Genomic DNA, 9,603 nt, shown 5'->3' on the forward strand with positions numbered 1-9,603 from the left:
TATTTTATTAATCTACAAAAGGGAGCTGTATCTCCAGCATTGGCTCATCAATTTATATCCTGTGCGTCAGTCATTGTGTTGTCAATAAAAGATAGTTTCCAAGTTTACCGCGTCATATGAATGATTCCCTGTTATCCATGTTGGACAACTGACATTGTATTCAACAATTCGTCGTTTCAATAAAAAGGATTTTAAAAAAGGTTTGCACCTCCCTCCTCACTTTTGAGAAAAAATGTGGCCAAGAAACAATTTTTCTGCCTAATTCGTGTTGTGTTTCGGTGAATAAATAGTGATGGTATATAAACGATGTCTTCGTGGTTTCTGTGGGCCAGTCGTCTAAGGCGCCGCGATTCGCTGTGCAGAGTTGCGTCCCTTGGGCACGACAGTAACCTATGATTGTGGGTTTGAATCCCGGTTAGCCCCGATTATGTTTCTAGGTTTGTCAGCACCATACCCGTGCTTGTGGGTTTCACCGAAGTGGTAAACGTCTTAGACCTGCATCACTTTGGGCTTTCCTCCCACATTAAGCTGACACGCCGTGATATAACTTGAATACTGTTATAAGCGGCGTAAAATCCAACTCACTCACTCACTCGTGGTTTCTGTGTGTGTGAGTAAGTGACTGAGTGAGCATTCGGAGTACTTTAAAAAGCATCCACAAACTTGACCATCGGATGGCCATTGTAATAGGCTCTGACTGGTACCTCTTTTGGAACGAACCCCCGTTGGGCGAGTGTGTTTTTTGTATCTGTTTATAACTGTCACCAACAGGTGTATTAGTGAAATGACACAATCATATTGGACATGACCAGAGGATAATTATAAGTTAAAAAAACAGTATGGATTACTGAAGAGATGACTTCGACTTTTCACTAGTAAACTTTCCATTTATGCAGATATGTCGAGCAATGTTTCGTCAGTTCCACCTTTTGATGTCTTAAAGTTATATATGATACACATTAGCCATGTTATATACGCTTCTTATTAGTTAAGAAAAGGGGCAAAAACTTTTGATAGACACAGGACATCACTGCGAAAAGCAGAGTCAATTTTACGATTCCGACTATGTCATAAGCATGTGTTAATGCATCACTACCAAATTTAATAGTGATGACACCAGGTCACCAGGTTCGCAAAAATGTGAGCGCATCCTGCCCCACCGTTGGTACACCGTCACAAACACATGCAAAGGCATGTAAAATGTTCACCTGATCAAGTCAAAATGTGAAACAGCCTAATGCGACTTATGGAAATATACTTTACATGTCTGCCACAAACCCTTTGAACGTTATGCAGAGGCCTTGAATGCTGTAACCTCGATCAAACAGCTTTTGAGCACGAGTCGTATGACGCCCTTTGACATTTTCGTAGACAGAACATGTTTGATTGTACCCGAAAGCTCGAGATAAAGAGAAGATTGACAGGTGAATTCATCCCAATCTTGTGTATAGTTGCTTGTTACTTTGAATCTTTAAGCATAGACTTAACTGTGAAATAGATCGGGCGGACTTTAGTTTCTAGCTCAGATGGGTAAGTCAGTGGAAGTGAATTGGCTATTTTACCATTATTGAACGACAACATTATCAAACATTTTGTTTAACGCCGCATTCAGCAATATTCCAGCTATATGACGGCGGTCTGTAAATAATCGAGTCTTGACTAGACAATCCAGTGATTGACATCAAGAGCATCGATCCATGCAATTGGGATACGATGACATGCATCAACCAAGTCAGCGAGCCTGACCACCCTATCCCGTTAGTCGCCTCCTACGACAAGCATAGTTGCCTTTTACGGCAAGCATGGGTTGCTAAAGACATATTTTTCTGCCCCGGATCTTCACACCTAATCTCTAATCCTCTTTGTTTACGTTTTAATAGTTCTGAAATAGGTAGCCATTTTATCATAATGATAAGTGTAATAAGAGTACTACTGAAACAGAAACATCACTTAAAAAGTGGGACAGTTGTCAAAGTAATCAGTATAAGGACGGTTTGGATATAAGTGCTATAAAAGACATAAAAGACAAAATTGCTTCACTTGCACAAGCCTGTGAATCCAGAGGAGATAAATACCCCTGTAAGTGGAAAAAGTACAGTATGTTTCGCTATTGCCGCAAGTAAGTAAGATCATGCAAATCGCCGTTGGTTTGAAAAGGAATGTGAGGTTGCATGTGGTAAATATCGCCAAACACACTCTTCAAATATAGGAAGCATCCTTCCTTCCACAACAACATAAATTTATTATACTGTAGCCGTAAATACAAACCCCCTGTTTTGATCGAAACATTTGAATACAAAGAAATAATCTACAATGATTAGGAAATAAATTATTCTCGTTCACTCTGGAAACTTTTGCATATGGATGATTTCGATTTTTAAATCGCGAATTTCCCCTTCATGTCCAGCAATATCCCACATTTTCAAGTCCAGTTTCTCAATACTTATTATTCTAAATCACTGAAAGCTTTTTTTCTTTCGAGGTTACAACATTAAAGGCCTGGTTTAATCATTCCAGAAAGTTTAGATTTGACATCCATTCGCTTGCTATGACGCGTCGCTTGTCAACATAATCAGCGACAATAACACATGTCAACTTTACATGGAGTTTTCATACATCCTTATATGGAGAGTGAAATGTTTTCAGCTACAGATGCAAAACCATCTTAATTAAAACTAAGAGCTTAAGATATTTCTTCCAACAGTCTGAAGCATAATTAATTTTTTTAAAGCAGGAGGAGATCTTCGGGATCAACTTAGAAACAGAGGACACATCATATAAATACCTTGTAAGACGTACAGTAGCGTATTAAATCAGAAACTACAAATATGGTAAGAGAAGAATGAACTGCTATCTGAAGCCAAACAAAAGACCCTAAAGAAACTGTCGTTAACATATATACTAATTATGCTCTTTGACTGATAACAGGAAAGTGAATTAGCAATCTATTTCTATCTGTTTCGTTGACATGCAAAAAGGCGTTTGAGACCATCAACCGCAACTGCCGCTCATAAAAAAGGAAGCATAGAGGGAAGTATGTTGGATGCTATCCAAAGTCTTTACACAGAGGTGTAGTGGTCTTTGAACATTAAAAAGTTACAGATTATTGGTTATATAATTTCCTGTAACCATGGGTGTGAAACAGGGGTGCATGCTGTCACCCACCTTATTTTGGATACCACGTACATGTGAATACTTGGGCTGAGGAGATAAATAATCTTCATTGTGAGGTAAGTTTTGATGATGAATGCATGATCTCAACCCTCATCTATGCTGATGCTGTTGGACTAATGGCACCTGATGAAATCTTCCTGCATCATATGTTGGATAAGATAAGATAGGATAAGTTTATTATTTCAAAGAAAATATGGGTTACATCAGCACTAGGTCTCAGCTTACTGATAAACACATATACAAATAAATAAGAACATCACAAACGTAATTAACATCAAATGTGTCCTTAGCGAATAAATGTTTAACAAGTATTTATCACAAAAGGTATTATAAAACCTGGTACTAACTGGTGTGAATGAATTCCGGGCCCTGTTTGTTCTCAACATCGGTAATCGTAACCGGCGGCCAGAAGGAAGATGTTGATACTCTTAAAGTAATACATGCGAGTAATAGCTTAATAATTCAATTTACCTTACATGGCTGGTGTGTCAAATGGAGATAAGTCTAGAGTCTACCACAACGAAGGCTGGTTCATACATACATACATACATACATACATACATACATACATACATACATACATACATACATACATACATACATACATACATACATACTGTACATACATACATACATACATACATACATACATACATACATACATACGTACGTACGTACGTACGTACGTACGTACGTACGTACGTACGTACGCACATTCATACATATATATTACTTTTACTGAACACAATAACCTTAGTCTGATCTATATTGAGCTTCCAATTATTTGATATAATTCTGATTGTCATTTGATTTTTTTACCCTTGTAAATATTTTACAGTAATTGAGAAGATAACAATATTCCCACCAGAGAATAACATAAATATTTGTTTTAGTTTCGGGGTATGCTTGAATGCCCCCATCATAATTAGGTTGTATCTGTTCAGCAAGTTCATTAATAAAGAACTAGAAGAGATATATACCATTATTTCTATCTTAAAAGATATTACATAGTAATGTTCCAATGGTTTTACTTATTCTTTTAGGATGAAATAAAAAAAACCGTAATGTACTTCTTCATACTGAATCAAATGCTTTATAAATGATATCCACAAAAAGTGCATACAATTTACCACGTTTGTCCTGTATTTTTCTATCAATAATATCCCTTAACATAAGTATATGTTATCTGTCTTGAAATCCCACGTCTAAATCCAGCTTGTTTTCGTCAATCTTCTCGAGAGCGTCTGACCAAAATACCATTCTTTTATTTATGCTTGAAATAAAATGTTTCCTGAATATGCTGGAGAGTGTTAAGTCGCTGATATTATTTACATCATTTGTTGGTCCTTTTGTGTGTTTAGGAATAAATACACCAAGTGTCCATTCTTTTCGAAATAACAATGTTTCGAGATTTGAACTGAGTCTTCAAATAGGGAAGTAAGATGTCAAGAAAAGACTATCGGGTCTTTGAACGGCATTTAGAAGTGATACGATTAAGGAAGAGAATATATTCACCTAATGAAGGAGTAAGCATACACTCCGAAACGTTGTGTGCCTCATAATAAAGAAGTTGAAATCCATATATTCTCTTCCCTAAGACTATGATTCCTAATTATCAAATGAAGCCAGAAAAGGATTTTTCAAGCATTTACGTCAGTACGTTACACCATTGATTTTGATATTACAGTGAGTGTACGTTAACACCAGTGATGTTTGGTGGTGTATATGCTGTTGTATATAACTTATTTTATGTTAATGTATGATTAAAGAATGTTTTAATATGGACTCTCCTAACTCAATATTTGTTGGCTTTTGTATATTTTCAGTATCTGAAATTGTATAAAGTGTTTAAATACAAGTTGTGAGATCGATCTGTATTGACTATATTCTTTCTCTTTATTTTCTCCTGCATCACAAGACCACTGACTGACGATTCCGACCTTGGATGTATAAAGTGCAATGAGCAAAATACTAGTTGACATTCTCGAGCAAGATTCGTTTTTGGAATAACGAAATTGGTTCATATATGACTTTGTTATGTAATAATGAATGTACTTTAACAGCTGACCGATACATATATCCAGTATCATTTTTTCTCATGCCTTAGAATGTTTGTGACTGGATACGCTCAGCTTGTCGCGACCATCTGGTATCATCATTATTCGACAGTAATCATAAACACATAGCCATGATAAAGTCGGAATCGTACAATGGACTGTGCTCTTAGCAGAGATTTCTTGTGAATATGGAAAGGGTTTTGTCGTATGTTTTTTTCCATTAGGGTTGCTCGACACCACCGAAAATAATAATGTTTATAAAATCGCATATTAAGATTGCATAACAAACCTTGAGTGATTGTCCGAAGGAATAAGGTGTTCATTTAGAGAAGTTATCAATGGTCGCAGATATAGAGAATCTCACCCGAGTGTCTTTTGATATCAAATATATCAACACGAGTTGATAAAAGTGGAAACATCCGAGGCTTGCCGAGGATTTTTGCCACTTTTATCAACGAGTGTTGATATATTTGATATCAAAAGACACGAGGGTGAGATTTTATTTATCATCCAACATCATTCTTTCAACTTTTTCAATTTGTAGACAGTAATTAGCAGTGTCTTCAGTGTAAAAAGTACTGCAAACAGCTTCAGTAGCAGAGCCATTAGTGATGTCATTTGATTGTGACGTCATGGTAACCAGTGATGTCACAATGGTCTGCAAAGCATTGTGATGTAATTTCATTGCAGCGATATCTACAGTGTAGATATCGCTTGATCTCATCCAAGCGATATCTCCTGTGGGAGCCAGTTTTGGATGATAAAATTACAAACACTCGCTAAGTACACTGTGTTTTCCTTATAAAGGATATTTACCATCCAGACACACTCGTGTGATAACTTATATATTTTTGCCATTTCCGCCCAACTTGTCCCATGTTGTTATTTATCATCCCGCATTCATTGGCATGTGGAACACACTACTATCCTCACAAAAAGATCAATTCCATCGAGAATCGTGATTACATATTTCCGTTCCATTGTATAGTTCACATTAAATAAGAAAGCAGGACATAATACACACGGATCACAATTATAGGAAGTTTGGCCATGTTCGGTAACGATCCTTGCTGGTTAGTGGTGACGCGTGCGAAAACTGTTATCGTTACTTCATACCTTGTCAACTGTATTAATAGCTCATTATACAGCTCCATACAATCACCAACATACTTACTGCTGCCATAAACTCCCACATCATCAGGTAATCAGCATCTCAGCGGGGTACCGGTTTGTACATGACCAAGCTGATAACCACAAAACAATTATCTCATGAATTAGTATGTGTAAATAGTTTAAAGAGACAAGTTATACCCGACAATGTCTCATTACGCTGTCGACACTCGGCTCTCCCAGTGTCACTTCTTTGTCGCAGTGGGAGTCGATATACTTAATTAATGTCAGTTCTTTCCGGAGCAAACAGAATTACCGTGGATGTGAATATGTATTTTTATCTATAATGCCCTTATTTGTTAAAAAAGACCAAAACATTTTTGCCGCAAAGTATATCATTGACTGAGTGGCTGAGAAGCACGCTAATTTCATCTATAAACACAACTGCTTGTAGGATTGTCGATTTCATTGGATGAATTTGATTTCAAGGATACTTAATTTTTTAAGTGCACTAATTTAATCAAAATGAGGTTAATCGCCTCTTACGACAAGCAAAGTCGCCTTTTACGGCAAGCACTGGTTGCTGAAGACCTATTCACGGAAGGGGGGGGGGGTGGGTTCGGGGGGTAATTGAGTTAAGGTAAAATCAGCCTTTACTATACCATTTCTATTTTTTTTTCAAAATAAAAACAACAACTTGACGCAACAATTGTATTCAAATGTTCTAAATGTTGCAAATGTCTATAGCTGCACGTACTCCCAAACACACTTAAACTGCCCCTATATTCACGTTCTTTAACAAAAAATCCAGCGCTTTGACGTAGTCATACTGGAGGTTTATTTGAGCCTTTATTATAAGCCATTCTAGGTCTTGTATAATGAGACTAATTTTTGTGTGGGGAGAATTGATTATTTTTAAGTATATAAAGTCATTAAGTAATTATGGCAATTAAAAGAAATGGCAGAATGACCAAAAGAAGCGATATCGGTAATGGTAACAATAACATCTAAGGTTATTTCAATTTGTCAAATAAAAGCGACACTTTTCATTTCCTAATCATAAAGAAGTTCTGCTAAAATCATGTACGATTTCGACTATATCACGAGAACGGGCTTATAAATCACAGTCAAATAGTGATGATATCAGGTGTTCGCTAAACGGTGGTCGTATCCTACCTAACAGGTGGCACCCGTCACAAACACAAGCAAAGGCAATTCACGTTTCCACCTGAAAAGACGCGGAAACACATGGTTCAAGTCGAAATAAGGAATTGCATTACATTATTTTGTCACTGATGCGTGGGTCAAAATTGGAAATTTCCAATATCTACCATAACTCTTTCTTAAAGCTTTACTGAGGCCTTGAATGTTGTACCCTTATCAAACAACTTTGGAGCAAGAGTCGAATGAAATGTTCACAGAAAGAGCATACTCGATTGTCATCATATATAAGTTGTGAAAGGTATACATCAAAAGCTGGAGCAGGTGGAATATTGTTAGACATAAAGGAACAGTGACTATTGGAAAGTTGAAGTCATCCCTCTTTGTCATGCAGACCTTTGGATGGTGTTTTGTCACTCTGTATGATTCTTCATGCACAGTTCTCAAAATGAAACAAATCTAGATGAAGCTGTTTCATTGGTATCTTTTATTTCTAGTTCGGGTGGTGGTCAAGTCAGTGGGGGTGAATTGGCTAGTTCACTGTTATTAAACGAGATCAGAAAACCGATTACATGAAGCTTAAGATTAACCTTTTGGCCACAAACAGGATTACCACATGTGCGACTTAAAACCTTCTCATTGTATCCTCACAATGTAAACCAATTCAGTTTATTCACAAATAACTGAAGGCCACAGGCCCATAGCACAGAATACATGACAATGTGGAAGCGGTTACAATGTTGCAATGATTCATTTGTTAATTACATGGCATGATTTATAAATAGAGAGTGATTATGTATAGCCGTTTTGCTCACAAGAGATATTAAAGAGACAAATTTGTATTTATTTGGATGTACATAGTATTTTTTTCCTTAAATTATCATATTTACAACATACAAGCAAAAAGTGAAATTCATCTTCGACAACATTTAAGGAACATTGTTCAGATAATCTTAAACATTTTGGTATTTTCTTGTGCCTGCTAACTTCTACCATTTACCTGTGTGAGCTGCATCTAAATTGTGCTAAGGATATTCTGGATTTTCCTATATTTACATAATTTAAATAATTTAATTGTCTACGCATATTTGTATTTTAAAATATCTATAATATTCACATTTGATAGAAACGTCTAAAGGAGATCCCCAAGTTTGAAAGTACATGTAAAAAAGTCTTCACAATGTATATTTAACAATGTTAGAATAAATATATCACAGGTAAGCGACTCCATCGTTTCATGAACATTTCAGAATATTCTATACTCGGGAGATAGTTTTACACAAATGAATGTAATTTGAAACTAACGTCCATGTACAGTGTGCATAGTGCACAAATGAACAGAACATCACACTTACATTTTATCAGCAAGATGATTAGTGATCGATTTCTTATTTCTACTTGATGTTCCTACCACAAAACAGATAATAAACCAAAGTTATTATTAACATATCGCAGATAATCAAAACAAATATACACACGAGGAACACTTTTAGTAGACCATACATCAGGAATGACGGGGGCATGGGGGTCGAGTCGTCTATCGCGCCGCGATTCGTTGTGCAGAGTTGAGTCCCTTGGGCACGCCAGGACCCGATGAAACCGAAACCATACCCGTGCTCGTGGGTTTCGTGCGTCAGTCATTGTGTTGTCAATAAAAGATAGTTTCCAAGTTTACCGCGTCATATGAATGATTCCCTGTTATCCATGTTGGACAACTGACATTGTATTCAATAATTCGTCGTTTCAATAAAAAGCATTTTAAAAAAGGTTTGCACCTCCCTCCTCACTTTTGAGAAAAATGTGGCCAAGAAACAATTTTTCTGCCTAATTAGTGTTGTGTTTCGGTGAATAAATAGTGATGGTATATAAACGATGTCTTCGTGGTTTCTGTGGGCCAGTCGTCTAAGGCGCAGCGATTCGCTGTGCAGAGTTGCGTCCCTTGGGCACGACAGAAACCTATGATTGTGGGTTCGAAACCCGGTTCGCCCCGATTATGTTTCTAGGTTTGTCAGCACCATACCCGTGCTCGTGGGTTTCACCGAAGTGGTAAACGTCTGAGACCTGCATCACTTCGGGCTTTTTTCCTCCCATATTAAGCTGA

Source organism: Haliotis cracherodii, unplaced genomic scaffold (assembly GCF_022045235.1).
Source record: "Haliotis cracherodii isolate W230 unplaced genomic scaffold, xgHalCrac1.p SCAF_16, whole genome shotgun sequence".
Lineage (NCBI taxonomy): Eukaryota > Metazoa > Mollusca > Gastropoda > Lepetellida > Haliotidae > Haliotis > Haliotis cracherodii.